This window comes from Anabrus simplex, chromosome 2, assembly GCF_040414725.1.
Source record: "Anabrus simplex isolate iqAnaSimp1 chromosome 2, ASM4041472v1, whole genome shotgun sequence".
Taxonomy (NCBI): domain Eukaryota; kingdom Metazoa; phylum Arthropoda; class Insecta; order Orthoptera; family Tettigoniidae; genus Anabrus; species Anabrus simplex.
In genome coordinates, this window is record NC_090266.1 from 662659282 (window position 1) to 662687068 (window position 27787).

The 27787-nt window shown below is 39.4% G+C and overlaps 1 protein-coding gene across 3 annotated transcripts in view; it reads left to right on the top strand.

Moving 5' to 3' along the window:
* LOC136863016 (transcription initiation factor TFIID subunit 3) overlaps nt 1-27787 on the top strand; it is a 336297-nt gene that overhangs the window by 14270 nt on the left and 294240 nt on the right. Inside the window, exon 1 of one of the 3 annotated variants that reach the window (XM_068225838.1) lies at nt 4318-4443. The exons of the other annotated variants lie outside the window; for them this stretch is intronic. The gene's annotated coding sequence lies outside the window, so the exon portion shown is untranslated. Of the gene's footprint in view, nt 1-4317; nt 4444-27787 lie in introns of those variants that run through there. 3 annotated transcript variants of the gene reach the window in all.

The following is a 27787-nucleotide window of genomic DNA, read 5'->3' on the forward strand; positions in this document are numbered from 1 at the left end:
TTAGAACAGATTTTCATAGTCCTCCCAGAACACCTGCTAGATGTTCCTATCGCAGCGTACTTGAGGACCATGCACAGAAATCAAGTTCATGCCTGGTAAGCTTCACCGTCATCAGCCAGTCGCTTTTCTACTTGTCTGAAATTACTCTCGTGTTGAGGTATTTGGCAAGCCATATGCTGACACCATTCTGCAGGTTGTTTCTGCCTTTAAAAACAGTTTGTACCCATGACTGTCTCCACTCCATTTTGTCTCGTGAGTAGTTGTGATGTCCAATCTGCATCTCTTCAGAACATCAACTAGTTCAGATGTTTTGCCAGTGATTGTACTGATATTCCATGCACTGATTCTCAGCTTTGGTAACATGCTCACTGCCTTCCTGTGTCTTCTGTGGTCACAATTTTGTAGGGAGGCAATCTATCCAGTGCCCCACTTTTTCAAGGAGGCAACTCTTTATGTTGTATTCTCATGGCCAGTTTAGTTTGGAGGAAGTTTTGCAGCCAGCTGTTGCCTAATAACGCCAAGCCAATTGATCTGGCTTATTGAGACCCAGATGCTGCCGTTGACTCCAGTGCCTAACTGTTGATACTGGCAGTTAGCAGACCTCTTCTTTAAACCTTCCAGAGGAGCTGCACAGAATCTTCAACCCTGGGCTTGGGCCTTCATATTTATAACCCTTGGGGAGAGGACATCCCAGCATTATAAAGTTCCCAGGAATTTTGCTTCCTGTTAGGTCTATGGGTTGTATTGGGAAGTATTTCACGAAGTCCTACTTACCTGAAGGGTTCCCCTGTTTGCCACCTGGGGATACTTACTTCCAAAATTTTTCCCAGGATAGGTTGCTTTAGAAATGCATTCAGATTGTTTCACAATATACAAATACCCCACTCTCAGAAATGTTGATGTACTTGGTTGCTACAATGGATTTCTATGGTTGGTTGAAGCAGCTGTTAAGGTTGTGCTCTTTTACTCATGTATTGATAAAACCTTAATAATTCTTCCCCTTTATCAGGAGTTCATATTGCAGCAATGGAGTAAGGCCCATTGCTTGAACGAAGATCTAGTTTCAATACTATAAAACATGGGATAGTAAAACTTCCTATGTGGATTAGTTGTAGAGTGTCGTCAGATGTTTGAAAAGCAGAGAAAATTCCATTCGGCACTTCATAATGTATAATGTTGACGTGTAAAAATTTATCTGGTAATACAGTTTGTGTTTCCCTTATAAAATTAATGTAAAGTTCAGCATTAGGTCATCCAGTAGAGTTCTGGTTTCTTTGCCATCTTGTAAAGTAAAATGGAACATACACGTAGCCAAAATAACATAAAATCAAATTATGCTTGCTGCGATAGCTGAATCCATGTGATTACTGCTTTGTAGCCAACACACTTGTTCCATTTCTCACCTAAAGGCTGGTCTCCACTGATTAACATTTAACAACAACTTGTTAAATGTTAACTGGTAAATACTGTTTCACTTAACATTGCATCCACACTTATAAACATGTTAAACTTGAGTTTCTTCATTTATACACAGCTAGTTTATCATACCAGTTTGTGTTAAGGGGAGGTGTTAGCCCCTATACTAACAATGTTAAATTGCCATATTTTGTGACCCGTTTTCTCTGGAACCGTTAGCCCCACGAATATCAAATTTGGTATGCACTTATAGTGATACCTTGTATGTACACTGAGTTTGTTTCAAGTAGTTCTTACTAAATATAAAATTTCAAGGGATATTTTTCTGTAGTACTCAATTTTTAGCACATTTTTCATCAAACATTTATCTGTAACATCCTTACAACTGCAAGTTGGGAGTTAGGAGTAACTCAGTAGATTGATCATTAGTATCGTTATATATTAACAAAAACTAATTTTTCTATGATGAGAAGTTTCTGAAAAAATGGGTCATTTATACAAGAAAAGTTAGTTTCCTGAAAAATGAACTTAAAGTTTCAACATATATCAGTGAATCCCTGCTGCATACTCTGGGTTGTCATCATCATCATCCTAATTCTCAGTCTTTCTAAATTGCCTCTTGTGCTTCCTAGCTTCCTTAATAAAGTCTTTGATATCCTTATCAGCTCCTTTAACTCTAAAACTATCAATTTCTTTAAGCGCTCTCACAGTGTTTTTACCGGGCTCAACGTTTAAATGTATCAAAACACATATCCTTCCAAAATTACCATCATTAAAGGTCAATACAGCAACAGATACACCAATTCACAAAGTTTCCAAGCCAACAAACATATTCTTAAGGATTCGAGTCCACACAACATTGCTGAATGACTCGTTGGGGTTTTGCGTCTTGCCGTGCAAACATTTCTTCAGCAAATTTGGATTAGCAAGAGCTGATTGCATTATTCAGCAAATCCAATGATACAACAACATATACATCGTGTGAATCATCTTTATCTTCGTACGAGTTCTCAAATGATAATAGTTTACGTCTATAAGCACTTCCAATGAATTTTGGAGTTGTGTTTCTAATATCATGATCAGGTGTTTGCTCTAACCTCACATTTTCAAGTGGACCTCTATTATTGCACAAGGCAACTTTTATTTTCCCTCCAACACCTTTCCCCTTCTTGAAAATACCCTTTGGTTTTGTCATTTGAAGTAAATACGAAACACAGGATACGAAAAAGTAAGAACGTGAAACGATACCGCCAAAAAAAATTGTCACAGATAAACAAAGGAACAAAAGAATAACGATGTCCGCATGTCTACTAGATAACTTACAGAGTAGCCAACATGTATTACACCGAAAATAAAATGTCTCTCAACTCGAAAGCATAAAGCATTTCAGAATTATACAAGATAACTGAGGAGCGTAATAAAAAGGGGGTGTGGCACCTAATGCAGCATGCTTAGTAAACGTCTATTTAAGCAACTAGGAGGGTCGCTAAGCGCAAAATTTTGCTTTGGACACGTAACTGAGGTTATAAGGGACACACAACACATAAAATTTGATTTTTTTCACCCAATTGGGCTAACACCTCCCCTTAATACATTCAGGTGGTGTCTCGCATTTTCAAACAAGGACAGTGGACTCAGATGAAGATTTGGTCTTTTTTATTGCCACTGTTGCTTCTGACAGGATTTTGAGAAGCATGATGATGATGATTATTGTTTAAAGGGGCCTAACATCTAGGTCATCGGCCCTTCTTGAAAAGGAAGGAAAGGAGAATGTTTGTACGACAATATATGAACAGAAGGCACAATGTGGATGAAATTCTGAATGAGCTGAAAGTAGAAGACAGGGTTGGATTTAAAACTTTCTGAAAATGCAGTTTTCTTATACGAACTTTGCCGAAGCCATTCCGATACCACACAAACAATAAATTGATTTAACATGTTTTCCAATCTCACCGGGCGTAGAACACACCAACATGTTAAATATGTTAACTTTAACATATCAAGTTAACATGTTAAGTCAACTATGAATCAAATGTTCGTATACATGTCAATTTCACCGTGTCATTTTTAACATGTTGTTGTCAAATGTTAAAAATGTTAATCAGTGGAGACCCGGATTGAGGCTTGCTATACAGTAAACTAACAGACTAAATTAGCATTCCTCATTTCCCTAGTACACCTCTTCAGTGATGCCTGAGTCACCTAATGGCTGAGCCGTTGAGGTCCAAACCAGCCTCCGGGCTGACCACTCAACATACACATGTAAATGACTTTAAGTTTCATTCGATGACACATGCACTTATCTTGTAGAAGGGATCTTCAGTCACTCTTTATATCGTTTATATGAACAGATCTCAGAAAATAACATTTGATATGACTCGCATGATGCTTGCCAGGTGTGATTCATGTGTGAGAGTCATGCCTTGAAAATGTACGAGTCATCAGTAGAAACAACACTTTCACAGTTAATGTTGGGAGCAATGAATACATCATAAGTACCCATGCAAGGTGGACTGGTTCTAGATGAGCCCAACAGACCACCTGAAGAGGGCATTGTTTCATTGTCACAGAGGCATGGGCAGATCCAACAGTTTCCTTGCCCCTTGTCCAGAGACACACAGCAGATTTACTAGGATACCATAACTCTTATCATATGCTTAGCATAGGCAAATCTGCAATCTCAGTGACTTACACATTTCCTTTTATTAACACCTCAACATCATCACCTTCTTCTACAGTAGTATCGGCAGAGAGCATTATCGCATACTACAGACTAGTGACATATTGCCTTTAGCAGCAGATGATCTCCATACCAGGGTTTGGAGGATTGCAGGTGAGCACTATAATCCCTGCCTCACATTACAGTGGCACACATCTACTACCAACACGATGATCGCAGTGATACAAAGATAATTGACTGTCGCAGTTATACATTGAAGAAATCCTTCTGCCCCATGTACTAACTTTCCTGGTTGAGTGCCCAGCAACCATTAGTCAGCAAGATAATACTCGCCTACATGCAAATTGGTAAGTGTTTATATCGTGTTTCAACATATCCATGTCTTTCCCTGCCACCTGATTTGTTGCTCATCAAAGATTTTTTGAACCAGAACCAGATTTGACACTAGCTTGTCTTTATGATTTAAAATTTAAAACAAGTGCTGGAAAATCTGGCATAATGATTACATACGGTTTCTCTTAGATTCTATATTAATGCATGTATCCACTCATGAGGTACTAAAAGTGACATTAATATATACCAAAGATGGGCAAGACATTATCTTAATGAAAAGAATTATAATCATTTTGTTTTTCTTTCAGTGCATTTTCTGTTAACCTTTTCATTTTAGCTGCTGTAGCAGTCAGGAGGGAGCTGCTAGACTGCTCAACCAGTCACGCAGGAGCGATGGCCATTTGGCCAGTGGACTGCTTTATCAGTCGTGTGTTGTGCGGTTTTTCTGTGCTTCGCTATGGTAAAATGCCGGACGAGTTCGACATTCGTGATACCTGGCGACTGCCTTGTGAGTCTGTAGTTACTAGTAGAGTCACCAGATGTCAGGGGCAATCAGTTAAAAGGTAAGAGTTCGAGTGAACTTAACCTTTGTCAATTGCCGCTTGGTTGCTGTTCACTGCCAGTGCCTTAGCGCTTGTATAGTTAGCTTCAAAGCATTCTGGTACAATATTCCTTAATATAGGAGAAAATGTATACTGTGGGTGAAGCTCTTATCCTCATATAGGATAGTGACTTAGAAGAAAATGAAGATTGGGAGATTTAATTCTGTCAATGCTGTGTCCAAAGCTATGTATCTAAAGGGAGATTGGGATGCTTTGCATGAATGAAAATGGTTAATATATAGGCAGTATTATGTGATCAAACTGTATATTTAAAAAAATAGTGGGCTAATAACCTAGATGTTAGGCCCCTTTAAACAACAGTCTTCATCATCGTCTTAAAAATAGTTAACCTGTTGTGTGAACAAATGTGACCGAGAAAGCGGAGAGTATCCTGTACAGCGAGGAGGGTGAGCTGCCCCAGCCACTCGTCCTTGGCCATGCTCCTGCTTCGCTGGAGTGAAAAGGTTTATAGATCATACCGTTTTTGTCACCACAAAAATTAAATTTTTTTGTTATCTGGAATATTATTGTACAATTTCTGATCTAGATGGGACATTTAATATATAACGATAGTAACAACAAAAGGAATATCTTTGTTGTTATTGAGCAGTTAGCATTACTAATTTACTAATTCATTGCCCCATCTGTTGCTATTTCTTGATGGATGCTGTATTTTTGTATCTGTCTCTTGGCACAGGCTAGAGCAAGATGTACCTTCCGCTGAAGTCTCAGTTTCATTTATGGCTGTGACAGTATGGAAGCTACTGAAGTTGTATATAAAGGTTGTGGATCTCTTCGTATGGTTATGAGAGTATTTAGGGATTGTAGTGAGGATGTAAAGGAGAGGGCGTACAAGTTGCTGGTAAGACCCCAATTAGAGTATGATTCCTGTGTATGGGACCCTCACCAAGATTACTTGATTCGAGAACTGGAAAAGATCCAATGTAAAGCACCAGGGTATGTTCTGGGGTGGCTTCCATCAAAAAAGTAATGTTATGAATATGTTGCCAAATTTGGGCTGGGAAGACTTGGGAGTAAGGAGACGAGTTGCTTGACCAAGCGTTGTGTTCCAAGCTGTCAGTGGGAAGCTGGTATGGAATGACTGTAGTGGCAAATGAACTTGTTTTTAATTTTTAAAAGTAGGAAAGATACCAATGTGAAGATAAAGATGGAATTTAAGAGGACAAATTGTGGCATAGCCCTATACTTGTTTATAGGAAGAGGAATTAAGGATTGGAATAATGTACCAAGGAAGATGTTCTGTAAAGTGCCAAGTTCTTTGAAATAATTTACGAAAAGACATCTGGGCAACAGCCTTTAATGCAGATCAGTGGTTATTGATGAAACTTGTGGATCATTATTCTTGTCGGGGGTGTGTGTGGGTGGGTGGGTGGGTGGTAAGACTCCAATTAGAGTTTGGTTCCAGTGTATAAGACCCTCACCTAGATTACCTGATGCGAGAATTGGAAAAGATTTAAAAGAAAGCATTGCAATATGTTCTGGGTGATTTCCTACAAAAGAATAGTGTTACAAAAATATTGCAAACTATGGGGTGGGGAGACCTAGAAGTAAGGAGACTGGCTGCTCAGCTGAGATGTATGTTCTGAACTGTCGGTGAAGAGATAATAATGATGATGATGATGATAATAATAATAATAATAATAATAATAATAATAATAACAATAATAATAATGGCATGTTGCCTCCGTAGAGGCCTGGAGCAGGTCAGTCGAGTTGATGACGTGTAGGCAACCCATGCGTCTGAGAGGATGGGGCTCTACCTAGGATGATTTCTAAAGCTTAAGACAACAAACACACACACCCAGCCCCCGAACCACTGGAATTAACCATTTAAGGTTAAAATCCCCTATCCTGTCGGAAGTCAAACCCGGGACCTCCTAGACCAAAGGCCAGCATGCTAACTATTTAGCCATGGAGCTGGACAGTGGAGAGATAGCATAGAATGATAGTAGTAAAAGAAGCTACATTCAAGTTTAGTTGTAATTCACTGAGCTCGGTAGCTGCAGTCGCTTAAGTGTGGCCAATATCCAGTATTCGGGAGATGGTGGGTTCGAACCCCACGGTCGGCAGCCCTGAAGAGGGTTATCCACATTTTCCCATTTTCACACCAGGCAAATGCTAGGGCTGTAACTTAATTAAAGCCATGGCTGCTTCCTTCCCTCCCCTATTCCTGTCCCATTGTTGCCATAAGACCTATTTGTGTCGGTGTGACGTAAAGCAACTTGTAAAATTTAAAAATTTAAAACCGTTGTAATTCAGGAGGATGAATTTGGGCCAATATTCATTTTTAGGGAGAGGAATTAAGGATCAGAATAATTTATCAAGGGAAATGTTTGACAAATTTCCAAATTCTTAGAAATCATTTAAGAAAAGACTAGGTAATTAATTGGTAGGGAATCTGCCACCCAGGCAACAGCCCGAAATTTATATCAATGGTGATTTTGATTGATTTATTGATTGATTGATTGATTGATTGATTGATTGATTGATTGATTGATTGATGAAACTTGTGATGCGTTATTAATGTATAGTAGGTGTGTGAAGAATTTGAACATAATATAATACTGCATTTCATTCATTGATCTGCCTGTTGCTACTTCTTGATGGATGCTGTATTTTTGTATCATCTCTTGGCACAGGTTTGAGGAAAATGTATCTTACCGAGCTCGATAGCTGCAGTCGCTTAAGTGCGGCCAGTATCCAGTATTCGGGAGATAGTAGGTTCGAATCCCACTGTCGGCAGCCCTGAAGATGGTTTTCCGTGGTTTCCCGTTTTCACATCAGGCAAATGCTGTGGCTGTACCTTAATTAAGGCCACGGCTGCTTCCTTCCCAGTCCTAGCCCTTTCCTGTCTCATCGTCACCATAAGACCTATCTGTGTCGGTGCGACGTAAAGCCAATAGCCAAAAACATAAAAATGTATCTTGCTCCTGTATCTTGTATCCTGCCAGTGTTGATGTGATCAAATGCTTTTCAGTTGAACATGAAATTCCTTTATCAATCAATCAGTCACCACTAATCTTCATTAAGGGCTATCGCTCAGGTGGCAGATTCCCTATCTGTTGTTTAGCTAGCCTCTTCTTAAATAATTACAAAGAATTTGGAAATTTATTGAACCTCTACCTCTACCTTACTTCTCTTCATATAAATGAATATTTGCCCAATTTGTCCTCTTGAATTCCATCTTTATCTTCATATTGTGATCTTTTCTACTCTTAAAAACACCACTCAAACTTATCTGTCTGCTAATGTCATTCCACGCCATTTCTCCACTGACAGCTCGGAACATATCACTTATATCAAAGTTTACAAAACAAATGAATTATACCACCTGTCCAATACTTCATAATCCTGGGCCGATGACCTTCGATGTTAGGCCCCTTAAAACAACAAGCAAGCAAGCTTCATAATTCTTACTTATATTTTGGATACAAACATTATACAGATGTTAAAAATTGGGACATGTTTCGCTTAAACATCATCAGCCAGAAAAACATAACCCCAAAGTTAGGTCAGGGCCCTTAACGTGTTTCATAAGGTAGAATTGTTCACTAAGGTCCAATAGTTCCCATAAGTATAATCTGAGTGAACCATAAAAACTAGTCAATGAATTGCACTAAGAGAAATCATTATAAGTGAATGATTAGAATTGCTTATGCCATATAAAAGGAGAATAATATGAAATATGATGTCAAAATTATAATTTGATCGTGTTTGAAGTAATCAGAGTCATTACAATCTTAATAATATAACTAGTTCATAGCTGTGTTCTTGAATCCTTCTAAAAACATCAGATTAAATGAAGTATAGATAAATAAAATCAGTGGTTAAAATCTCATTCCAAATTGACAAAAAACAAGTCAGGTAAAAGGAATTCACAGAATAGTTGGTTGAAAAACGAAAGTTTGTAAATTTGAGTTGAATTCCACCTGAAAGGGCGTGAATGTGTGGAAATTTGTCCAACTTTCTTCCAGGTGGTAGTTAAAGCCATAAACTGTCGTACTTCAATTCCATATAGGGAGTTCAACTAAGCTTTAGATGTAGAATAAATCGCAATAATGTCGCTTGTTGAAGTCTGAAAATGTAATGAGAAAATGTGTGTGTCAGTAGCTGAAGAGTGAGAAATACTCAATTAAAAGCAAAAGCTTATGAATGCTTACCCCTTATGTTAACAGAGAGGTGACTATTCACCTTGGCTGCTCTTGAAGGTCTGGCAGTCATTAGCTTACTGCTACGTGTATTGTAGGGGTGTGCTTGCAAAGGTGGAGAGCGAGTCGGGAGAGGAGGGGTAGGCGTAACCTTGAGAGCGTTAGTAGCTGGCGGCGGGGATATAGTGTAAGGAGGTGGTACAGAAGTAGCTACTATTGCAGTAGGAGGGTTGTTTGCAAGTTTATAGTTGAAAATTTTTATAAAATTATCAACATTTATATCAAAGTAAGTGAGCAGATTGGGAACTTGTTCGATTATTGGACTAGTGACTTCCGAGACATCGTTGAAATTATTGTTATTATTGAAATGTTGATCTAAAAAAATATAAGCGTTTTCAAACTCGGTCATTAATTTTCTTTTGTTTACATATTTAACAATTTGAAGGTCTTGATCAATTGTAGTGAAGTTGTGCCCGGTATCCCTCATGTGAATGCTTATGGCAGAGTATTTTCTATGTTTTGATGCATTGTAATGTTCTAAGTATCTAGTTCTGAAACTTCGACCAGTTTGTCCCACATAAGAAAATTTACATTCCAGAATTCAAAAACTTATCCTGAGTTGTGTTTACGGTGTTGGAATTGAAAAATAAGTTTTGATTAGTGTTACGAGTTTGGTATGCGATTTTGATGTCATGCTTCCTTAACGGGTTGGTAATGCGATAAATAGCCAGGTTGGTAAAGGTGGCAAAATTTGTTTTTCTAGACTTGTCTGCAACTAATTTTGTAGCGGTATTTAATTTTACCAATAATCTTATTAATTGTATCAGGTTTGAAGCCATTAAGTTTAGCTAATTCTTTAATGTATTCGAATTCTTTCTTTTGATTAACAGAAGAGAGTGGAACATTTAATGCCCGATAAATTAAACTGAAAGAGGTAGCTTGTTTGTGTGATCGAGGGTGCAAAGAATAGTTTTTTATTGTTAAAGGAGCGGCAGAAGGTTTCCTGTAAATTTGAAAAATGAATTTATAATTATCTCTTGTTAAATTTAAATCCAAGAAGTTCAAAGAATTGTTTATTTCGTCCTTCTTGGTGAACTTCATATTACTATCAAGGTCATTGAGGAACATTAATACGTTTTTGCTGTTGTTCTGATGTTTGTCAAGAATGGCGAACGTATCGTCAACAAATCTCATCCGTAATTTTAGACCATTGATTTTGTTGAATATCCTGTTAGTTTCTAGATTGTCCATTAAAATGTAAGGGAGAATTCCAGAAATCAGGTCTCCCATTACTATTCCCTCCTGGTGGAAGATTTTGTTATTAAATGTGAAGTAATTATTATTTAGGACGAATCTCAATAAGTTGATTGTCATCTATTTCGCATTTGCCTAAAATATTTTGTTTCAAAAGATTGATTTTTATGATATTGATAGTTTCATTTACGGGTATACTTGAATACAAGTTGGTAATATCGTACGAAACCATAACATGATTATCTTGCAACCTAAATTTAGATAATTTACTACAAAAATCAACTGTGTTCCTAACGCAAGCTTCATTATTCAATTTAAAGTGTTTACTTAAAAAACAGTGTAAAATTTAGAGACGTTATAAGTGGGACTATTTCTACTGTTTATAATAGGGTGCACTGGTACTTCTTTTTTATGTATGTTAAGTAGGGCTTTTGCCATTGGTAATCTGGGATTCATTATTGTGAGATTTTGGTATTCGTGTTCCTGAAAGTGAAAGGACAAATCTTTCAACAGGTTCTTTAGACTTCGTGGGATTTTTCTGTCTGATGATGCTTACTATGTTTAAGCGAAACATGCCCCGATTTTTAACATCTGCATAATGTTTGTATCCTAAATATAAGGATTGTGAAGTATTAGACAGGTGGTATAATTTGTTTGTAAACTTTGATATTCTAATCTCCAATACGGTTTATAATGAGGTTTATAACTTAATAATAATAATGTTATTGGCTTTACGTCCCCCTAACCACTCTTTTACGGTTTTCGGAGACGCCGAGGTGCCAGAATTTTGTCCCGCAGGAGTTCTTTTATGTGCCAGTAAATCTACCAACACGAGGATGACGTATTTGAGCACCTTCAAATACCACCGGACTGAGCCAGGATCAAACCTGCCAAGTTGGGGCCAGAAAGCCAGCGCCTCAACAGTCTGAGCCACTCAGCCCGGCAGGTTTATAACTTGTAACATATCATTTAGTCAAGCAGCTTGTCTTCTTTCTCCCAAGTCTTCCCAGCCCAAAACTTGCAACATTTTTGTAACACTACTCTTTTGTCAGAAATAACCCAGAACAATTCGAGCTGCTTTTCTATGGATTTTTTTCATTTCTCGAATCAAGTAATCCTGGTGAGGATCCAATACACTGGAACCATACTCTAGTTGGGGTCTTACCAGGAACTTATATTGCCTCTCATTTACATCCTTACTACAATCCCTAAATACCCTCATAACCATGTGCAGAGATCTGTACTCTACGAGGAACCATTGGTCACCTGTAACATAATTTTATAAAGTCCGATATTTGTAACGGTACAGCCAGAGTTCACATGAGTTCTCAATGACACGGCACGGCCAGGTATTCAGCGTGCAGTCTACATCACCTGTTCCACGTTGCCAGTGACGTAATAGCACGTGAAAAAGTCGTGACGATCTAGAACCTGCCAGAACATGTTCCAAAATCAAAACCCTTTGGAGTTTCCATTTATAAACCATATCACCTTGTAGCCCATAGTTCAAATGTAAACCCCTGTACATTTGATGAAAATCGACCCATGGAATTAGAAGATATTCAATGAAATAGAAATATAATTTTCCACGAGGCACAAGAGACCGGATGGCTAGATATAAAAGAGAGACATTTCGACAGGGTCAGCAGTTCAAGTTCAGCAGTCACAGCTGTAGATTATGCAGGCTGGTGAGAGGGATTTATACACGACGTTCGAACTCAGCAGTACTTTACGCGAAGAATCTTCAAATGGACTTGTAAATTCAGTGAGTGCTATGACACTTAGAAACTTTTCGATTGAATATCACAGTGACTTGTGATGGTTGTAGTTATTAACCTTATGTTTCTAACCACAGTTTAAGACATTAGTAATTAAACAAGTGACAAAGTGCGGCCAGTATCCAGTATTCAGGAGATAGTAGGTTCGAACCCCACTGTCGGCAGCCCTGAAAATGGTTTTCCGTGGTTTCCCATTATCACACCAGGCAAATGCTGGGGCTGTACCTTAATTAAGGCCACAGCCGCTTCCTTCCCACTCCTAGCCCTTTCCTGTCCCATCGTTGCCGTAAGACCTATATGTGTCGGTGCGACGTAAAACAGCTAGCAAAAAAAAAAAAACAACAAGTGACAGTATTTGAATAGAAGCTACTTAAAGTTTTTAATACAAACATCGCGTGTGAATTGAGAACATTTCTTAGAGAATTACAAACCATTTAGCCCTCTGAAATAGACTGTTCCACAACCATACTTTAACATGTACATTTTCAGACTGTGTTGAATTGTGATACATTCGTGACCAGTGTGAGACATTGAGTGGCATTTTTTTCTTTCACGTTCAAACTCTAAACTTCTCAAATTGTTGTATTCACGAATGGACTTTATTGTCGTGTGTTACTTCTTATAAATATTACGAGACTTACACTTCATCTCCATGAGTAGACTTTATCATTGCGTGCAAACACTTGTAAAATTACGTAAAATGAGCTCTACGATCAGATTTGATTTCTGCAACAGCGTTTGTGAAATACAATTTCATTAACAATCTCTGTTTCTAATGACATTATTTTTAAATTTGATTTTATCAGTGGAAGAAAATTTTGTTTCCAAGTAACGGCACTTATAATTATTAATAATAAACTATGCTTTTAATAAACTGTAATCTCCAAGTGACATTAACTACAGAGATGATAGAATTAGGCCTGTAACGGACTATGATTTCCTGTCCAAAGTCTTGAAATATGCTGCCAGTGATTGAAATAACCCACTCATGTGCACTTACCAAATATTGTGCTATGTTAATAGGACACTCCCAAAGTTAAAGATAGTCAGTTGAACTGTTTCGTGTTCTGCAACTGTATTTGAATACGATAAATCCTGACGAGTGCCTATCACAATCATCTACACCTGTCAACGAGGGAAGAGAATACTTGGTTCAACGTGGGACATCAGACCTTGGTCCAACGAGGGAATCAAACGTGGTACCATGGTGGACATCATGACATCCGACTATAGGGGATTCAACGTGTGGTTCGCTGAACTACATGTTCTCCAGTCCAGTCCAGCGTTCCAGTAATACAGGTGATATAAGTGCTTTTTTAAGAAAAAACAACTTTGTAGTTCCACTAGACTAACTTTCCATTTGTGGAACGGTAGAATCAGTGATTTTGGAATGGGTAGCTCAACGAACTCTATAAACTTTAGCTGGAAATCGTTCAGGTCTAATGCAGTTGTTTAAAGGGCAAGATTAAATTTTACAAGACAAAATGTATTTTTTATTTCACAATTTTTGCAAATTTCAGTGTTAAATATTTAGATAAACTGTAAGCAAAGGTTTGCGTATCAAGTGCTACAAAGCTCTAAATAGAATTCACATTACAAGTGATAGAATATTTAATTTAATCACTTTCTGTACATTAAAAATGGACTTATTTTCAAGAAGGATTTTATCAGAAGAATTTGTTACTTTAAGACATAATTTACAACCTGTGTCTGGAAAGTTTGGTGAATGGTCTCATGAAATAAAGATAACGTAAGTTACACACAAAACTCCTTTACTGGCCTTCAAAGAAATCTCCGTTACCTATAACAAACTTTTGACATCGACGGTAAAGCTGTTGGAAGCTGGTAGCAAACGCTTCTTTTGGAATCTCTCGGAGAACCCTTGTCACGCATTGTTGGATACCTTCTATACTGTCAAACCGGTGGCCTTTCAGGGCTAATTTAAGACAGGGGAACAGAAAAAATCTGCCGGCGCCAAATTCGGAGATTACGGAGGTTGTGGAAGAACAGTCACCTGGCGTTCAGCGAAAAACTGGGTCATGCAGATCGCAGTGTGCGGACGGGCATTGTCGTGGAGGAGCTTCCACTGTTCCACTGTCCACTCCGGTACAGTTCAGGCCAAACCCGTCTGATGCGTTGCAGTAGCCGCTTCAAAACTCCCTCGTAGAATTCCGCGTTGACAGGTGTACCCTGAGGTACAAATTCATGATGAATGAAACCATTGCTCTCGAAAAAGGCGATCAGCATTGTCTTAATCTTGGACTTTATGCCCTGACTTTTCTTGGGAGGTGGAGAAGACGCTGAACACCACGCCATTGACTGTTTCTTGGTCTCCGGATCATACTGGTAGCACCACGACTCGTCTCCTGCAATGATGGTTTTCAACACCTCCGCGGATTTTGGTCACAAACGTCAATGAAATCTCCCGACGTTTTCATCCGAGTTTGCTTCTGCTTGTCTGTCAGGTTATGCGGTACAAACCGGGCACAAATCTTCCGCTTTTTCAAATGTTCGTGAACAATGGTCCTTACAATGTCTTTGCCTACACCCACTTCATCTGCTATCATTTGTAAGGACAGTCGCTGATCATTCGCAAGCATCTGTCGCACTCGTTCTATGTTGTCTGGAGATGTGCTTGTGGTTGGTTGACCCAAACACGCCTCGTCCTCAACACCTTCCTTTCCATCTCGAAAGTGTTTAAGTCAGTCAAAAACGCACTTTTTACTCACTGCTTGAGCGTGGTAAACTTGCACTAATTTTGCGTGTGTTTCCGTTGCCACTTTGCCTATTTGGAAGCAAAACTTCATGTTAACGCGTTGCTCCGTTTTGCACTCCATTGTGCAATGACACGAATCCTCACACTGACTCCAAGCAATGTGTTGCAGCGTTCAACTCCATTTAACTGTGTTGAGTTGATCGATAGGGGGCAGTTGCTCTCATGTCTCCCAATGAGTATGCGCGAGCGCATCGTCCGAACTAGCACGGTGTATGAACTAGGCGACCATTCCCCGAACATTTCAGACACAGGCTTCAAAATTCAGCAAATTGAGGAGAAAGAAATGTATTCTTCTTTCTTGTTTGTGCTTTCTACTGAGATGCAGGGACCATAACATCATTCCCAACTGTGTGAAGCTGAAGCACACGTTAAATACACCGAAGGCCAGGAGAATATATCAACACGCTAGCAAGGCTCTTGTGATTGAGAGAGTGCAAATTCAGCAAATTGAGGAGAAAGAAATCTATTCTTCTTTCTTCTTTGTGCTTTCTACTGAGATGCATGGACCATAACGTCATTCCCAACTGTGTGAAGCTGAAGCACACGTTAAATACACCGAAGGCCAGGAGAATATATCAACACGCTAGCAAGGGTCTTGTGATCGAGAGAGTGCATTACACTCGTAGGGAACTGGACTCAGTCTTCCGAGAGTTGTTTCATTTACACCTGCTGTTAAGCAACACTCTCTCTCAGGAATTGTGGTTGACTTTCGATCGCATTACTGCTATACAGGCTGAACGAAAATTCAACCAGGTGTCATTCAGACAGAAATCGAAGTTCCTCCTACTAGCTCAGAAATAGGCGGTCTCTCGCACGAACCCGGATGCTAGTAAAACTGTCGTCAATCTTTCCAAGAAATCCTTGGACGAGAACCAAATGGCAGTTCTAGCTAGGGGCCTTAATTTCGCTGTCGCTCCCTCTAAAATTCCCACTGAGGAGTTAATTACTTCCGTTGAGGCAGCCATCCACAAACTACCTACGGATCAGGCTGAGGAGTTAAGACAGAAATGTGTGAGACTCATAAGGTCCGCTGTTATACTCGCACCCAGTTTAACAAGAGGCGAAGGGAGAGCTCTGAAGGAACTTAGAGGTGATTCTGAACTGACCATTCTCTCAGCTGATAAGGGTAATGTGACAGTGATTATGGACACTGACAAGTATGAGAATAAGATCTTGGCTATATTATCAGAGCCTGTTTACAGACTGAGCTCACGACCCTACCACTCGTGTGTCCAACGCCACCGTGAAGCTCTTAAGGCAATCTTCAGTTCCAAAAGAGGAGGCTAAACCTCTGTCCCCAGGGGATGCAGTGCCACCTAGATTATATAAACTGCCTAAGATCCATAAAAAATATGTTCCCCTCAGACTATTGTTAGTGCGATAGATTCTCCTGCATATGCTCTGACTAAATACCTAAACAGATTGCTTCAGCCACACAGGACGTACTGAATCATACGTCAGAGGCTCTCAGTATTTTGTCAACAAGCTGTCAACCATAACCCTTCACCCTAATGCACTTTTGTTGAGTTTCGATGTGGAGTCCTTGTTCACTAAAGTGCCGATTGACTCGGTCATGTCTGTCATTGAACACCTGTTCCCTGAAGACATTACTGAGCTATTTTACCACTGCATGACTTCCAGCTATTTCTTGTGGGGTGGGAATTTTTACGAACAGACAGACGGAGTGTATAGGAAGTCCAGTTTCGTCCATAGTGGCTAATTTTTTTATGGGGCATTTTGGTGGCTATCGCTTCGGCACCCGTAAAACCTATGATATGGTGGAGGTATGTTGACGATGCATTTGTGGTCTGGACAGAAGGTGCTGAGAAATGTCATCTATTTCTAAACCACCTAAATCAGCAACACCCTTCAATTAAATTCACTATGGAGATGAAGTTAGACGGTTGCCTTCCTTTCTTGGATGTTCTAGGAAGAAACTGGAAGGCTCCGTAGGACATACCGTCTATTGTAAGCCTACCCACACAAATCGCTATCTTCATGCAGATCCTCACCACCATCCAGCACAAAAACAATGCATTCTCACGACACTCACTAAGAGGGCGAGACGAATTTGTGAGACATCAAATATCCAGGTGGAGATGGACACGCTTTAAGTCACGTTCAAGGGTAATGGTTACAGCGATTTGCAGATTCATAGAGCCCTGAATCCCAGAAAAACGACCAAGCAAAGCTCACAGAAGGAAGAAGTGAAGGGAACTGCCTAATTGCCTTACATTCACAACACCACAGATCGAATTGCCAAGGTCCTCCGCAAACATAATATAAAAACCGTGTTTGACACCGCCACTAAAATTGCTCACAGTCTGAGTAAAACCAAGGACAATTTGTCCCCACTGTTACATCCTGGGGTATACGAAATTCCCTGTACTTGCGGTAAGGTATACATCGGCCAAACATGCCGGTCCATTGGTACCCGTATCAAGGAACATGAACGTAATATTCGTCTCAACCAGCCAGACAAATTGGCAATAGCTGAGCACGCTCTATCGTTGGGTCATGATGTCATGTTCCAAGATGCTCGAGCTCTTGCCCACACTAGACACTATAGGTCCAGGATTATACGGGAAGCTGGGGAAATACGTAGAAATCCTAACAATTTCAACAGGGACATGGGCTATCAATTAAGTAATACCTGGTTACCAGCCATAAAGGATTTACGTAGGTGGTTCCCTTCCCTCTCCCTTCACTATTGTTATTTCGTCTTGGTGTTTTCCAAATTCGTACGTTCTTCATCGCCAGATGTTTCATTCCAGGGTTGTGTCAATGTCATATGTTACGTACACATGTTATGAGACCCTCTTAGACTGATTCTGATGGTTTGGCCAGCTTCCACTTCGAACGCTAGCGCTGTGTCACGTCCGGTCAGCCATCTGGTGACGAATGAACGTACCATTTCCACTTATATTATAATTTCTAATTTCAAAACGTCATTGTTTAAGAAGCCTTTCTCGTGGACAGTTGAAATTTTCTTCTGATGACGCAGAGCACACTTCTCTGAGAAACATAAAGAATTTCACTTTATTTTCTTTACACGGCATAAGCCCAAAAGCCTATACAGTCATCATGTTCTCAAATTGTTGTATTCACGAATGGACTTTATTGTCATTTGTTACTTCTTATATATATTACGAGAGTTACACTTCGTCTTCATGAGTAGATTTTATCATCGCGTGCAAACACCTGTAAAATTACGTGAAATGAGCTCTACGATCAGATTTGATTTCTGCAACAGCATTTGTGAAATACAATTTTGTTAACAATCTCTGTTTCTAATGACACTACTTTTAAATTTGATTTTATCAGTGGAAGAAAATGTTGTTCCCAACTTACGACACTTATAATTATTCATAATAAACTTTGCTTTTAATAAACATTAATCTCCGAGTGACGTGATTTTGCGGATAATTGAACTTTGCTATAGATAGACTGTGATATCCGAGTAATATTACTTATGAGTAATTGAATTGTGACATTAATTACACATGTTAGAATTAGGCGTGTAATAGACTATGATTTCCAGTCCAAAGTCTTGAAATATGCTGCCAGTGATTGAAATAACCCACTCGTGTGCACTTTACCAAATAATGTGTATGTTAATAGGTTACTCCCAAAGTTAAAGATAGTCAGTTGAACTGTTTCGTGTTCTACAACTATATTTGAATACGATAAACCCTGACAAGTGCCTATTGCAATCATCTACACTTGTCAACGAGGGAAGAGAATACTTGGTTTGACGTGGGACATTGGACCTTGGTTCAACGAGGGAATGAAACATGGTACCATGGTGGACATCACGACATCCGACTACAGGGTACTCAACGTGTGGTTTGCTGAACTAGATGTTCACCAGTCCAGTGTTCCAGTAATACAGGTGATATAAGTGCTTTAAAAAAAAAAAAAAAAAAACACTTTGAAGTTTCACCAGACTAACTTTCTATTTGTGGAACGGTAGAATCAGTGATTTTGGAATGGGTAGCTCAACGAACTCTATAAACTTTAGCTGGAAATCGTTCAGGTCTAATGCAGTTGTTTAAAGGGCAAGATTAAATTTTACAAGACAAAATGTATTTTTTATTTCACAATTTTTGCAAATTTCAGTGTTAAATATTTAGATAAACTGTAAGCAAAGGTTTGCGTATCAAGTGCTACAAAGATCTAAATAGAATTCACATTACAAGTGATAGAATATTTAATTTAATCACTTTCTGTTCATTGAAAATTAACTTATTTTCAAGAAGGACTTTATTGGAAGAATTCGTTACTTTAAGACATAATTTATTTTCATTTAAGAGAAACTCTAAGGACTTGGAGAAAAGTTTGTTATTTTTGACAAGCCTATTTGTGTGATAAACACTCTTTACCTTCAATCATTTCAACAAAAGCTAGCCATTTTCTTTTGTAAATACATACATACATACATTATCATTATAGACTGTTATGCCTTTCAGCATTCTGTCTGCAAGCCTCTGTGAATTTACTAAACGTTGCCACAATCCTCGATTTGCAACTAGTGTTGTGGCCTCATTTAGTTCTATACCTCTTATCTTCAAATCGTTAGAAACCGAGTCTAACCATCGTCGTCTTGGTCTACCTCTACTTCTCTTACCCTCCATAGCAGAGTCCATTATTCTCCTAGGTAACCTATCCTCCTCCATTCGCCTCACATGACCCCACCACCTAAGTCGGTTCATGTGTACAGCTTCATCCATCGAGTTCATTCCTAAATTAGCCTTTATCTCCCCATTCTGGGTACCCTCCTATCATTGTTCCCACCTGTTTGTACCAGCAATCATTCTTGCTACTTTCATGTCTGTTACTTCTAACTTACAAATAAGATATCCTGAGTCTACCCAGCTTTCGCTCCCGTAAAGCAAAGTTGGTCTGAAGACAGACCGATGTAAAGATAGTTTCGTCTGGAAGCTGACTTCCTTCTTACAGAATACTGTTGATCGCAACTGCGAGCTCACTGCATTAGCTTTACAACACCTTGATTCAATCTCACTTTCTCTATTACCATCCTGGGGGAACACACAACCTAAATACTTGAAATTATCGACCTGTTCTAGCTTTGTGTCAACAATCTGACATTCAATTCTGTTGAATTTCTTACCTACTGGCATCAATTTAGTCTTCGAGAGGCTAATTTTCATACCATACTTATTGCACCTATTTTCAAGTTTTAAGACATTAGACTGCAGGCTTTCGGCACAATCTGCCATTAAGACCAAGTTGTCACCATAGGCCAAACTGCTTACTACATTTCCACCTAACTGAATCCCTCCCTGCCATTTTATACCTTTCAGCAGATGATCCATGTAAACTACGAACAGCAAAGGTGAAATATTACAGCCTTGTCTAACCCCTGTAAGTACCCTGAACCAAGAACTCATTCTACCACCAAAGCCCAATTGTCAACATAAATGCCTTTGATTGATTTTAATAATCTACCTTTAATTCCATAGTCCCCCAATATAGCGAACATCTTTTCCCTCTGTACCCTGTCGTATGATTTCTCTAGATCTACAAAACATAAACACAACTGCCCATTCCTCTCGTAGCATTTTTCAATTACCTGGCGCATACTAAAAATCTGATCCTGACAGCCTCTCTGTGGTCTGAAACCACACTGCTTTTCATCCAACTTCCTCTCAACGAATGATCGAACCCTCCCTTCCAAGATGCCAGTGAATACTTTGCAGGGTACACTAATCAATAAGATACGTCGATAGTTATTGGAATCCTTCCTGTTCCCTTGCTTATAGATAGGTGCAATTACTGCTTTTGTCCAATCTGAAGGTACCTTACGAACACTCCATGCAAATTTTACTACTCTATGAAGCCATTTTATCCCTGCCTTCCCACTATACTTCACCATTTCAGGTCTAATTTCATCTATTCCTGCTGCTTTATGACAATGGAGATTATTTACCATCCTTTCCACTTCCTCAAGCATAATTTCACCAACATCATTTTCCTCCTCCCCATGAGCTTGGCTTTTGCAACACCACCTGGATGATTTCCTTTTACATTGAGAAGATGTTCAAAATATTCCCTCCACCTCTCCAGTGATTCCCTGGGATCTATTATGAGTTCACCTGAATTACTTAAAACACTGTTCGTTTCCTTTTCCCCTCCCTTTCTAAGATTCTTTATTACTGTCCAGAAAAGTTTCCCTGCTTCTTGACCTAGCCTTTCCAGCTTATTACCAAAATCTTCCCAAGACTTCTTTTTGGATTCAACAACTATTTGTTTCGCTTTGTTTCTTTCATCTACGTACAAATCCCTGTCTGCCTCGGTCCTTGTTTGGAGCCATTTCTGATAAGCCTTCTTTTTACGTTTACAAGTTGCTCTCACTTCATCGTTCCACCAAGATGTTCGCCTTTTCCCATCTTTACACACAGTTGTTCCTAGGCACTCTCTTGCTGTTTCTACTTCAGCATCCCTGTATTCCACTCATTCACTTTCTATATCCTGAACCTGCTTACTGTCTACTGTTCGAAACTTCTCACTAATCGTATCCATGTACTTCTGTCTAATTTCCTCGTCCTGGAGATTTTCTACCCTTATTCGTTTGCAGACATATTTCACTTTCTCTATCCTAGGCCTAAAGATACTTAGTTCACTACAGATCACATAGTGGTCTGTATCATCGAAAAATCCTCGGAAAACTCGTACATTCCTAACAGATTTCCTGAATTCGAAGTCGGTTAAGATATAGTCTATTATGGATCTGGTACCCCTAGCCTCCCATGTGTAGCGGTGAATAGCCTTATGCTTGAAGAATGTATTCGTAACTGCTAAACCCGTACTAGCACAGAAGTCCAGCAAACGCTTCCCATTCCCATTAGCTTCCATATCTTCCCCACATTTACCAATCACCCTTTCGTATCCTTCAGGTATATTCCCAACTCTCGCATTGAAATCGCCCATTAGCACTATTCTATCCTTGCTGTTGACCCTGACCACGATGTCACTCAATGCTTTGTAAAACTTGTCAAATTCATCCTCATCTGCACCCTCACATGGTGAATACACGGAGACAATTCTAGTCCTAATTCCTCCAACTGACAAATCTACCCACATCATTTGCTCATTTATGTGCCTAACAGAAACTATGTTGCGTGCAATGGTATTCCTGATAAAGAGCCCTACCCCAGACTATGCCCTTCCATTTCTAACACCCGTCAAGTACACTTTATAATCTCCTATCTCTTCCTCGTTATCTCCCCTTACCCGAATATCTCTTACTCCTAGCACATCCAGATGCATCCTCTTTGCTGACCCAGCCAGTTCTACTTTCTTTCTTCCATAAGCCCCATTAATATTGATAGCTCCCCATCGGATTCCATTTCGTTCGCCAAGTTGGTTCCAAGGAGTCCCTCACCTGTCAAATGGGAGTGGGACTCCGTTACTCCCATAGGTCCGAGGCTTGCTTAAAATGTTCCGAGCTCGGTAAATTCATGAAGCAGGATGCTACCCTACTTGCACATAGTCCAAGTGAGGATCTCTCCTCTAATGGGTTATGGACCACCTGTGAATTGTATAGTTGTAGCCGCCTGAGCACAAGGAGGGCCATGACTCAGAATATGTCCGAGATGCCCAGTCCCATTTCATAGCAACTGGTATCCCGACTCTCAGGACCACTTACTAGGCCACTCAGCCATTGCCCATGGTTCATGAATTAGGACGTGACTACAGTAACCCACACCATGAACCAAATCCATTATCAAGAGAAATGATAGGGAATCAACCGTTCGTGTTCAATGAAGTTAATAAATGTTGTTTTAAAAAAAAATACTATCATTTCGCATACCTTTCTCTGTTGATATAGATGTTGATTCCCATAGGGAATCTGAAATATTTGTCCTGAATGAGTAAATTTATAAAACCAATATAAATGGTCCGTTATTGGACATTATAAATTTTCCAGCTAACTCATTCTTGGTTGCCACCGTTTCACCCTCGTGTGCTAGGGTGGGCTCATCAGTTGGTACCTAACACACCTACCAATACGCTGGCTAGTGCATATCATGGAGGCCACTGCGTAGGCTAACTGGAGCCACCGGCAGTGCCAATGCACTAAGAGAATTTGTCTCATTACCAAAAATTGATGCCTGCTTGGCCTTCAGATGATATAGATGTTGATTCCCATAGGGAATCTGAAATATTTGTCCTGAATGAGTAAATTTATAATACCAATATAAATGGTCCGTTATTGGACATTATAAATTTTCCAGCTAACTCATTCTTGGTTGCCAGCGTTTCGCCCTCGTGTGCTAGGGTGGGCTCATCAGTTGGTACCTAACACACCTACCAATACGCTGGCTAGTGTATATCGTGGAGGCCACTGCGTAGGCTAACTGGAGCCACCGGCAGTGCCAATGCACTAAGAGAATTTGTCTCGTTACCAAAAATTGATGCCTGCTTGGCTATCAGATGATATAGATGTTGATTCCCATAGGGAATCTGAAATATTTGTCCTGAATGAGTAAATTTATAATACCAGTATAAATGGTCCGTTATTGGACATTATAAATTTTCCAGCTAACTCATTCTTGGTTGCCAGCGTTTCGCCCTCGTGTGCTAGGGTGGGCTCATCAGTTGGTACCTAACACACCTACCAATACGCTGGCTAGTGCATATCGTGGTGGCCACTGCGTAGGCTAGCTGGAGACACCGGCAGTGCCAATGCACTAAGAGAATTTGTCTCATTACCAAAAATTGATGCCTGCTTGGCCATCAGATGATATAGATGTTGATTCCCATAGGGAATCTGAAATATTTGTCCTGAATGAGTAAATTTATAATACCAATATAAATGGTCCGTTATTGGACATTATAAATTAGCCTACGCAGTGGCCTCCACGATATGCACTAGCCAGCGTATTGGTAGGTATGTTAGGTACCAACTGATGAGCCCACCCTAGCACACGAGGGCAAAACGCTGGCAACCAAGAATGAGTTAGCTGGAAAATTTATAATGTCCAATAACGGACCATTTATATTGGTATTATAAATTTACTCATTCAGGACAAATATTTCAGATTCCCTATGGGAATCAACATCTATATCATCTGATGGCCAAGCAGGCATCAATTTTTGGTAATGAGACAAATTCTCTTAGTGCATTGGCACCGCCGGTGGCTCCAGTTAGCCTATGCAGTGGCCTCCACGATATGCACTAGCCAGCGTATTGGTAGGTGTGTTAGGTACCAACTGGTGAGCCCACCCTAGCACACGAGGGCGAAATGCTGGCAACCAAGTATGAGTTAGCTGGAAAATTTATAATGTCCAATAACGGACCTTTTATATTGGTATTACCTTTCTCTGTACCGCTCCAGGAGAACCATATACCCCTTTGACGAACACTCATGCCTTATTTTCCTGCTACAGTACCTTTTATTTACAATACCATATATGTGATTACTCCAATGAAGATCTTTCCTGAAATTGACACTTATTTACTATGATCCCAAAACGAACTGTTACCTCATCAGTTCAGTAATTAAAACTGAGAAGACTTTTTTATTTGTGAAACTCACAACCTGACTTTTAACCCTGTTTATCAGCATACCATCGCCTGCTGTCCATCTCACAACGTTGTCAAGGTCTCTTCGTAGCTGCTCACAATCTTGTAACTTATTTTTTGCTGTGTACAGTGTAACGTCATCCGCAAAAAATCCTTACCTCTGATTCCAGTTCTTTACTCATATCATATATATAATAAATACTGCCTTGAGGAATTCCCCATGTAATGACTACAGGATCAGATAATGCTTCACCTACTCTAATTCTCTGAGTTATATTTTCTAGAAATATAGCCACCCATTCCACCACTCTTTTGTCTAGCCCAATTGCAGTCATTTTTGCCAGTAGTCTCCCATAATCTACCCTGTCAAATGCCTTAAATAAGTCGGCTTTATGTTTATCACCATTTCCATTATACACAGGGGCTACTATAGCATCTCTCCATTCATTTAATATTGTTCATTCATGCAAACAATGATCAAATAAGTACATGTTGATCTCGTCATACATGATAGTTACATTCCACGGAATTGCCACGTATTATGGAATTCTCATAAATTGAGAGTCATATTGTGTGTAAAATATAGGGTTAGATTTCCGTTTACTCACATATTAAGTTTAAGATAGCAGAGATTCTAAGAATTTTTACAAAAAATTACCATTATCATGTTTCTGAAATGCATTTTAATGCAAACTATATACACTTAAAAATTAAACACAAATACACAATAATAAACTGAACTCTGCATATAAGCTCTTAGCTTTAGCTTCAGTAGCAGCTCCAGAGAGAGGCATGTGTTGTTGGTTGTGGTGCTCAATCCAATCCATTCTTTCCATCACTTCCGAGCAAGATTTGGTCACTCTAGTCACACTTCAGTTAGTGGAGATTGAACTGTTTTTCAAAATGATGCCGTATTGTCAGTAATAGTTCTCACAGCGAATTCACTAGCGAGATTTGGTCACACTAGTCCCATGTAAGTTAGAAGATAGAACAGTTTTTTGAATTGGTTCCGCATTGTCACGAATAGTTCTCACAGTGGATTCACTAAGTCCAAACGTGCGCTGAATGTCAACAATACGCTCACCTTTCTCATAGCGATCCCTAACTTCTAACCTTGTTTCTAACAAATACGACTTTAGTACACGCTTCTTTTCTTTGACAGGAACATCTTCTTTCCTTTTACCTGACGTTTTGAATACAAAACGTTTCAAGTGCAACTTCGCAGCTCTACTGACCGGAGCTGACGATTCACGTCTTGACAAATACGACAGAAGATGCGCGAAGGGTTGCAGTTGCCCCGTTTAACCTTGGCGTGCTACGTAGTGTACATTACAGAGTTCGGCACGCATGTCTGTACCCGCCTTAAGTCATTATAGCTTCCACGTACTGTTAACAGATAGCAGTGCTAGACTTAAAACCAAAATCGGGGATAACGAATCCGCATATAATGGGGTTCACCTGTACTTCAGATTTGGTACTATATCCCAATCCATTGTCTTTAGTATATCCCCAGAAATCATATCAATTCCAGCTGCTTTTCTAGTTTTCAACTTTTGTATCTTATTGTAAATGTCTTTGTTATCATCGGTAAATTTCAATACTTCGTTAGTATTAGTCACCTCTTCTCTCTGGACATAATCCCTGTAACCAAAAATCATTACATACTGCTGACTGAATACTTCTGCCTTCTGTAGATCCTTGCACATCCAATTCCTTTGTTCATTAATGATTCCTGGAGTGTCCTTCTTGGATCCTGTTTCTGCCTTAAAGTACCTATACATACCCCTCTATTTTTCACTAACATTTGTATGACTGCCAATTATTCCTCTCATCATTTTATCCTTAGCTGACTTCTTTGCTAGATTCAATTTTCTAGTAAGCTTCTTCAATTTCTCCTTACTTCCACAAACATTTCTAACTGTATTCCTTTCCAGGCTGCATGTCCTTCTTTGTCTCTTTATTTCTCTGTTTACTTCTCGTTACTGCTTCTTTAGGATTGCCACATATGCGCCAGAATTCATGACAGATCCTTGAACCATGTTTTCCACAAGCATGAATCTCTCTGAAGCTTAGAAAACTATAGCCATCATTATACCTGCCAAAGGTGCTACTTTGAATTCCTTTTTTGGGGTAGTTTTGCATGATGCCCTTTTGTTGATTGCCTTTTCATATGCAGTTCAAAAGAGTGCAGTAATGTTTCATCTCTCATCCCAAATCTTGGAAGGAAATATTTTGAAACTCATAGTGAGTCAATGATCTCAGTGCTTTACCCCTTAACACTAGAACGGCCAAACTTTCGTCATACCTGTAAAGGCCGCTGGCGATCATTTTGACCGCTGCCGCTTTCTGATATATATCTAGCATCTACGTTCTGGGTAACATGTGAATGTTCAATATTTTATTTTAAAACAACTTAGTTAAGCACTGGGATGTATTGTATACAGACCAATCCATTGTTGGATATTAATAATTGTTCATATTCTCTCACTTCTAGCAGAATATTTTGGCGGACTTGCTGTTGTATGCCTTTGTGAAAATTTATGACAAAAATAAGAGTCTCTATTTGTTTATAAGCCAATTGAGGCAGTTGGCAAGCAATTTATTACACGAACATTTTCCACAGACTACTTTGTTGCACGAAAAACACGTGTCAGAGGTTTTGTTCTGTTTACAGTTGGAGTTCATTTGACATTGTCGTCGCTTACGACTGGCACATTGGACGTGAGTCTAAGGCTCAGGCTGAAGTGTAGGGAGTTCAATCAACCGGGATCTCTTCTTCACAGAATCAGATCTTTGTTCTTGTATTACTTCAAGGATATAATCTTGTTGAGAGATTCTCTGCCCCGTAACTTTCTTGTAGTATTCATGAATTTATTGCTGCTAGATCAAGTACGTTGTAAAATACTTATACAGGCCACCTTCAGGATCTAGCCCTAATGGCGTATTTACGCGCCATTTGATCAGCTACATTCACACCATACTTAGTTCAGTTGTAGTACTAGGGAACTTCTTGTTATCATCATCGACTTGAATGCTCGGGTGTAGAGTGCTTAGCAGAAGTACATTCTTGTTCACTTTTCCTTGATATACTGTGAGAGAAGTGTGATCTTCCTTATGATGTACGACAGTCCCGTACAGATTCATACGTAATGCATTTTTGACTCCACGATTTCCTTCCTCACTCGGTTGATTGTTCCAACAATACTAGTTTTCTTCTCCTTCAGTCTCT